The sequence below is a fragment of the Cotesia glomerata genome, linkage group LG3, assembly GCF_020080835.1.
Source record: "Cotesia glomerata isolate CgM1 linkage group LG3, MPM_Cglom_v2.3, whole genome shotgun sequence".
In the NCBI taxonomy this organism is placed as follows: Eukaryota; Metazoa; Arthropoda; class Insecta; order Hymenoptera; family Braconidae; genus Cotesia; species Cotesia glomerata.
The window spans coordinates 242,813-250,439 of record NC_058160.1 but is presented as its reverse complement, the minus strand read 5'-3'; the positions used below and the strand labels follow the sequence as shown (position 1 = coordinate 250,439).

The 7,627-nt window shown below is 36.6% G+C and overlaps 1 protein-coding gene across 3 annotated transcripts in view; it reads right to left on the bottom strand.

Moving 5' to 3' along the window:
• Positions 1–7,627, bottom strand: part of LOC123262259 (beta-1-syntrophin) — a 126,377-nt gene that overhangs the window by 88,738 nt on the left and 30,012 nt on the right. The gene's annotated exons all lie outside the window — the stretch shown is intronic.

Sequence of the window (7,627 nt, the reverse complement as noted above, 5' to 3'; positions counted from 1 at the left end):
CTAAAGTATAGTCATACGTGGATCGCGATCATCACTATACTGTATCGTGATAATAGCAACACTTTTTTCTCCGTGTGAGATAAAATTTCTATCTGGGAAAAAAGTTTTAATAATGAATAAAATAAATCTAAGTAATGAAGATGTATATTCAATGTTTTCAAAACTGAAGATAATTTAAATTTATTCTATTGAAAAAATGACTTTAATATAACAGCTGAGTAAGTAAATAGATCCACGCAATAGCCTATAAATTTATAGCGGTAGCCAATAGACTCCAACTCGAGTTGGATCCAACCGTGAGATTATTTACTATTTTAAAATCTCGAGAGCCTGGAAATAAAGTTCCTGTCGATATTACTTTTAAGCACTTCAAGAATTTCAATAAGTACATTCAAGCATATTCAAGCCTCAGATAATATATAAGAAGCTTCAATATTCAGCCGCAAAAATTTACAAATTGTACGCTCGAATAGAAAGCAAGCGGGTTAAAAAAATTCTACATAGAAAATTAATTTTTTTTTTTTTTACTCAAGAAAATATTTCGGATGATAAATTTAGTGAATAAAATTGTGAATTACTCTTCGATAAGTCAACAAAGTTCTCCTTGGGAGACTTTTCCATTCATTAACACCAAAAAAATAGGTAAGGTGAGGTTAACCCACCAATAACTTAGGTCCTGTTTTCAGTTTCCCTAGTGACAACCAACACCCTTATTGCTTTTATTCATTGCAGGAAAGTATTTTCATTATTTTTGTTTCTGTTTTCCTGTTATTGTTGGCTTGTGTGCCTTGTTGTTGTTTACAGGCATCGATACACCGGCACGAGGAGAAATAAAATAAAATTGGGAAAGTAATATAAAAATTCATTGGAGAATTGCAGAGCTCGGGAGGAAAAGCCAGAAGTTGTCACGTCGGTTGTTGGTTACTGGGTTTCCGTTCTAAGTGAGGGTGCGGATGAAGAAGGAGGCGGGGGAGAAGGAGTTTCTTTGCTATAAAGGATAGAAGTCAGCGGGATGGTCGTCGCCGTAGCAAAATTGCGGTGAACCCGAGAAACCGTAAGTGGTAATAAATTTGAAACGGTTAATATACCCGTCGCAGTGCGATGCTGAGTCTCACGAGGGGTCACAGCCAAGGGGAAGAGGGTGGAGGATGGGGGAAAGGCAGTATACATTGGTGTTAAAACGACAGCGGGATAGTGGGGCGGATTACCAGAAAGTGGGAAGGTGTAAGGCAGTTGGCGTTATATTTTGAAACCGAATTAAATTTCCTCGGGTCAAAACCGCACTGACCAAAACTCTCGAGTGCTTACTCAAGTAAATAAACCTTTCGCCACATTTTTATAATTTTCAGGTGTACTGGATTTTTATATTTTTATTTTATTTTTTGGTCTTGCTTCCCCGGAGTTTATTGTCAGGAACTTACGGTTTTTAATACTTTATCCAGGTCACGAGCGATTAATTAACCCCTTATAATGGATAAAATATTTTACGTGGATTACGGCTTTGTTAGAGTTTTGTTAAAAGGTTTTTTGAATATTTCAAAAGCTATTTACATCATTTTCTCCCTTTTGCTCGATTTACCCAGCCCGGCCCGGACTCACCATATGCTTCGGGCTTTTTTATATTTTTTTTTAAAATATCAATGAGTGACCGGGTCGATTCAAGGTAAATGAATAAAAATATTCTGGTAAAATTTTCTCGTGGCTATTTAGGTACCCTGAAAACGCTCGATTGAAAAATTTTCACCGCGAAATCAAATTACCTGACAAAGTGTTTCTGTACGTTTTCTGGTTTTTTCCGTCATTGCATGGGTCAACTTTTTACCTATCATATTAATAATGTTATTTTTTTTCGATTTTTCAGAATAAAAAATAAAATATCTTAAGTTTTTTTATAAAGCTCAAAATTTGAGAATTAATTTTTATTGAAAAATTATTTTGACTCACCGATCAGTTTTTTCTTTAACATATGATTGAAAATTATGGAAATTATTTTTGGACTCACCTGTAACAAAAATTAAATTTCTTTGTTAAATAATGCAAAGTCAATAATTAGAAAATTGTTCAGACGGCTTAAAATGAGGGTTCTTATAGTCAAAATATTAAAAAAATTGGATTCTTCGAAACTTCTTAAGGGAAACTTTCCGACAAAAATAAAAGAAAATTAGCTGAAAGCTTGTCTTTAGTTAACAATCATAATTATAATTATAACTAACAATAACGAAATTACCTTAGAAAGAAGCTTTCACCATAAAGCTCCTGGGAAACAGAGCAATATTAATGCCAGTAAAAAGTAGGCTTTGTTTCTCAAATTAAAGGACATCTCAAGCTAAATATCACGGCAACAAAAGATTGAATTTAATACTCCCGGAGTAAATTATTGCAGCGCAATGTAAATTAATGAGGAGCCCGTGAAAAAGCTTTGAAAGCACAGAGTAGTAGCGCTAGTAGACCAGATAACTTTGTTGTGAACGTTTCAACGTTTCTGGTTTCTACTAATGATGTTTGACTTAGTTTGTCTTTTACAAACCCGCCCAAACTCCAGATCTCTCGACCAGCTTCCTCTTTCTCACTCTGGCCTCCACCAGCATCTCCACTTCCATTTCCAGCCCCGCTGGCACTTCCTTCGGTTTCGCCATCAGCAAGGCTTCCCTCCGCTACACTAGTCGGATTACTTTTAATGAAATACGTGCCAACTTTTACTGGTACAATTAACCTTTCAGTTACTTTTCTCACTTTTCAAATTCAAGTTTCACTTGTTAATTTTATTTTTCTTACAAATTTGCCCATAAAATACATCAAACTTTCATCTATCTGAAACTTAACCTAAAGAAGAAAACTAAACTTGCCTTTTTTTCATTCTGTTTAACTTTAGACCGCGAAAAAGCTTTGCTGAAATCAAAACTGGTCCAGGGTGTGAATCACATTTTGTCGCAGAGTCTCTAATGAACCGGGTTTTTTTCATTCCGAGGCTTAAAGTTGGGTATTAGAGTTTAAACTGGTGGGAAGTTACCCTTCATACTCTTCGTCACTTTTTATCCTTTATTATTATTACTTTTTTTATCTCCGCTGATCTCCATCTCCATCTTGAATCTTCTTCATCTTCTTTTTTTTTTTTTTCTTTTTCTTAGTCTTGGTCTTTTCTAAAGAGCTGGCTGGCGTTTCATCGTGAGCTTTCTCGGGTCCTCATAGTTGGACGGTCTTTGAAGGTGTTCCAGTTTTATCTGACGGTAAAATGGAAATAATGAACGCCAGCAACCGAGGAACAACTCGATGTCCTTAAATGATAAACTAATAAACTAGTTATGTTGTTTACTTACGGTTTCATGAAAAAGTTTTCATCTGGAAGTCAGTCCAGAGAATATCGAGGAGATTTTTAATACTTTTGTCAAGTTATACTCCGGCTGCATGGTTTTAATAGAAATTTTTAATGAGGCCAGAGTTAAGAGTTACGGCCAGTTAATAAATTTATTCATCAATTTTTTTTTTTTCACAGGATAATATTCATTATTGCCATGAAAAGACAAAATTTTACTAAGAAAAATTTAATAAAAGGTTATCGTCAATTTAATATTATAAAAAATATTAAAAATTATTAGATTGAGATTTGATTAAATTTTACTAATGAATTTGTTTCAATAATTCTGAAAAATCTACTTCAATTCCAGCTGTCTGATCTTAAAAAAAAGAATCAATGGACTGAAATGGAAATAAATAATTGAGTAGCTCAGTAACAGTGGTTTGATATCGATATAATAGATTTTAATTAAGGGTGATGAAAAATTCCGAGCGTCTTAATAGAATATTTATGAAGTAAGTGTGAAATAGTAGGGCATGAAATTGGCAACCGGAAGACATTGGTGTAAGACGCGCGAGTGCTGCTATAAGGAAGGAAATGAGAATAAGGAGACGGAGAATGAGAAGGTAAAGGAAAAGGAGACGACATAGTCTAGCCCATTGAGGCTGTTCCCAAATGACAAGATTCTGCAATTATGCCAGCAGTTTCACTCCTTACATATATACACATATATATCCACGCTTACATAGTTTTAGGGATAAGATAGAAGATAGAAGTTCAAGTTAGATGAATACTACAGCCAGACTCCAGCATTCACTGCACAATACATTATATTATATGGAAGATTTAAACTCCGAAAGATAATGCTCACCTATACGTTTTCGGTATTAACGCGCGAACTGGATCTCCATCCTCAGTCTTGTCCCATTTAAGAGGAGGAGTGTCACAAAATTTCATCCGCGGGAATTTCATTTGCAAAAAGGCTCCAGGGCGAATTTATTTCGGGACAAACTTGCAAAAGTGGAACTGGATTTGGGCGTAGAAACAAAAATTAGCAAAAAATAGTAATTACGTCTTTGTGTTTCATGACTGTCAGGGCGGTATGAAAACTATTAATCATATCTCGGTTAAGTAAAGCTGGAAAGCTCCAAGTTTTTGGCGACGGAAGATACACAAGAAACGAAAGACCGGATGGGGGTGGAGGAGAGAATGTATGAGACGGAGGAGGAGGAGGAGAAGAGCTTAAATACATCCCGGAAGCCAAAAAGACGAGGGGCTAAGACGAAGGGCGGAAACTGGTTGGAGCACTCCTCAAGAAGCTTCCAGCTATTCCACCACATATTCCTTCCCGCGTCTTTCCAGAGAAGAGAAATATAACTCATTCGTTCAAGATATACTGTACAATTTAGCTCAGATACTTCAGGCTCAGATGCTGCGCGAGGTACTACTTCTGTTAGTAGAAACTGGATAAATAAAAGTATAACTGTTACCCTGCCAAAAAGATATACGTCAGGAAAAAAAAATTTTATTTTCGAACTAAATATTTCAAATTCAAATTTAACTCTCTAGAAGAGAGATTATTTAGCAACCGTTCGCCCTCTGTTGGATATTTTCAACACTATCGTTGATCGAAGAATCATGTGTGACCATATCAAGTCTAAAATAAATTTATCAAATTATATCAAAGCATATCAGAGAACTTTTTTACGGGCTGAGTTGTTAGAATGAGGTGTAATTTGTTATCTTTAAGCTTGTAAGTTACAAATTATCGACGATTAATCATTAGTCAGAGCCATTAATCGAAGATCCCCACAGTGTTAAGACATCGGGTAAATATTTAAAACTGCTGATAAGAGCATTTCTTTTTTGTTATCGCGTTTATCCCCAACGAGGGTAATAAAGACAAGAGGGTGAGAAGTTGAACTATCAGCAGGAGGTATCGTCAAGTGAAACGAGGGTTGGATTTTCTCGGTGTAATCTCGCCGAGACTCTGCTCTCTTTCATGCAGTTTTGCACACCGACCGGCCAAGGTTACTGAATTTAATAGACCAAGGGTAGAGGATGAAAGGTGATTGTTCTATTCTGAATTATTTAATTTTGTTTTGTTTCTTGCGTTGCATTAAGGCGAAAGCCATCAGAAAGAAGGTAAGCTATTGGTTCGTTTAAGGTTGAGTAAAGTCTAAATGTGTAGGACGGTTCAGCCGGAAAGTGGATGAGCTGAATAGATGTCGATCAGAGGACTTAAAATGCCGATGAAAGGGGGACAAAATGGCAAACTGGTTACTTTAGAAAATTGCCATCTCAAAGTTTACCTCGACGTCCAAATCTCGCCGCTCCCTTGCTTTTTTTAGCTTAGCTTACCAGAGACTCTGGCACACAACATTTGTTATTTATTTTTTTTGTTGTCAATGTACCGAAGCCATGAAGCGGAGTATCGAATTTGTTTGCTCAAGGTATTGCAATTTTTTAAAGTAAACTCGGGTTAATCGGTTTGCTCGGAAAATCTCTATCTGCTAAAAATATTTTCGGTTTTATTTTAGATTCTGCTTTTATCACAACTGATACTGATGAACTTCCATTAACGGTTAATGTAATTAGAGTCCTATTCGATGAAAAGTTGCTTCAGATAATGGATTTACCGGGTTTGATAATAGACCCCCGGAATCGCTAATGAACTTCGGTTTATGATGGATTTATTGTGTAGGTACTGATTATTATGATAATAAATTTAATAATACACTGGATACTTTAAACCATGGTCGTTGTTTTTCAATCGTTTAATCAATTAAATTACAAATTTATAAACTGTTATTCATCGTATTAAAAACATTTACCGCTATTTAAAATTCTGGATGAAATATGAAAGACTTACAATTTTTTCGTATCCTAGATATTAAACTCTGAAGTTCCTGATAATAGCCCTCAAAATTAATCGCACCCATAAATCAAAAAGTGTAGCATTAAAAACCAACAGAAAAATTTTTTGAAAGGCAATATATCCAACGAGATGCGACAATATATAATAATCTAAAGCGATTAATTTGTTCGGGTTTATTTCAGGGAATAATGCCTGCTTGAAGATCGATGAGTCGGTAGGACTTGAAGTGGCATATTGAAAAGTTACGAGCCAGGTAAAATAATCGTTCGGACCGTCGCTTAAAAAAGGCCCGGTCGTTGTGTGGGTGGACGTGCCGGAAAAAGAGAAGAATTTCCAACCGTTAGTCTGGTGGCTCGATTAGTCAGCGTTGACGTCCCGTAATGGCTACTGGTGTCGGGGTTGTTCATACTCGTATTTCATACCAGCGTTCCATTCACCCTCTCCAGCTCCCCTGGTAAGCAGCAGGGCCACCAGCCCCAGCTTCCTTGTAGCTCTGCACTCTGGGCAAGACTCAGAACCAGAGACAAGAAGAGCCACGTCTCGTTAGGAACTTGAGGAGGCTTCTTTCACTTGATTCATCTCCAAGAGCAGCCACGTCTTAACTGAAGGATACTGAGCCAGCGCTAAACTTCCCCGTGTACATCAGCCAAAAGTTTCCTCTATGACAAGTCATTATCCACTTTGTGTCCTCCAGGTCTTAATCGTTCCTTGACCTTCTTCAGCTTGATGTCCGTTGTAATCGGTCAAGCGGGTAACTCAATCCGTCAGTATCACACGAGAAACTTTCATCCTAAACTTTCATCTCAAGTGTCTTATTTATTTATTTTTAATCATCAAATAACGGAGCAATAAATCAGGAAAAAATTTTTTTTATATGATTCGTGTCAGACCTTATAAAAAATTAACATAAAATTTTAGACGTGTAGTTAGTTATTTTCCTTGAATGGTAGCGATTATTTTTACTACAACTTTTAGTGGTCTTGGTGCATCGGTCTTGGTCGTACAGAAGACGAAAGACGAAAGACGACAACCAGAACGTGTACTGAATGATGAACTACTCTTTCGCAAAGTCTTGATTAACTGAGAAGGTTTTTGTCATCTTGCCGGTCGGTCTCTTGTCCTAGTGGTAGTCGCAAGCTTCTGTTTTATTTTTACATTTTCTATGCTTTTTTTCCATCTCTTGAGGCTCCCGCTAATTGTCTTCCTACTAGCCAACTTTCTTCTTCAACACACTCGACACACAGACGCAGTACGTACACACAAAAGTCAACATCAGGGCGGCTTATTCTTCTTATCTCCAGTAGTACCTTTTTCCTTCTAATATTTCATCAAGCATCCTTGATTAGCAGCTCTAGGTGCTAGCTCGGTGCTTTCTCAATAATTGGGGTCAACTGGGCGCAGCGACACCATTCAAAAAAAGGTTAATTCAACGACATTTACGTCCGCCGTTGCTA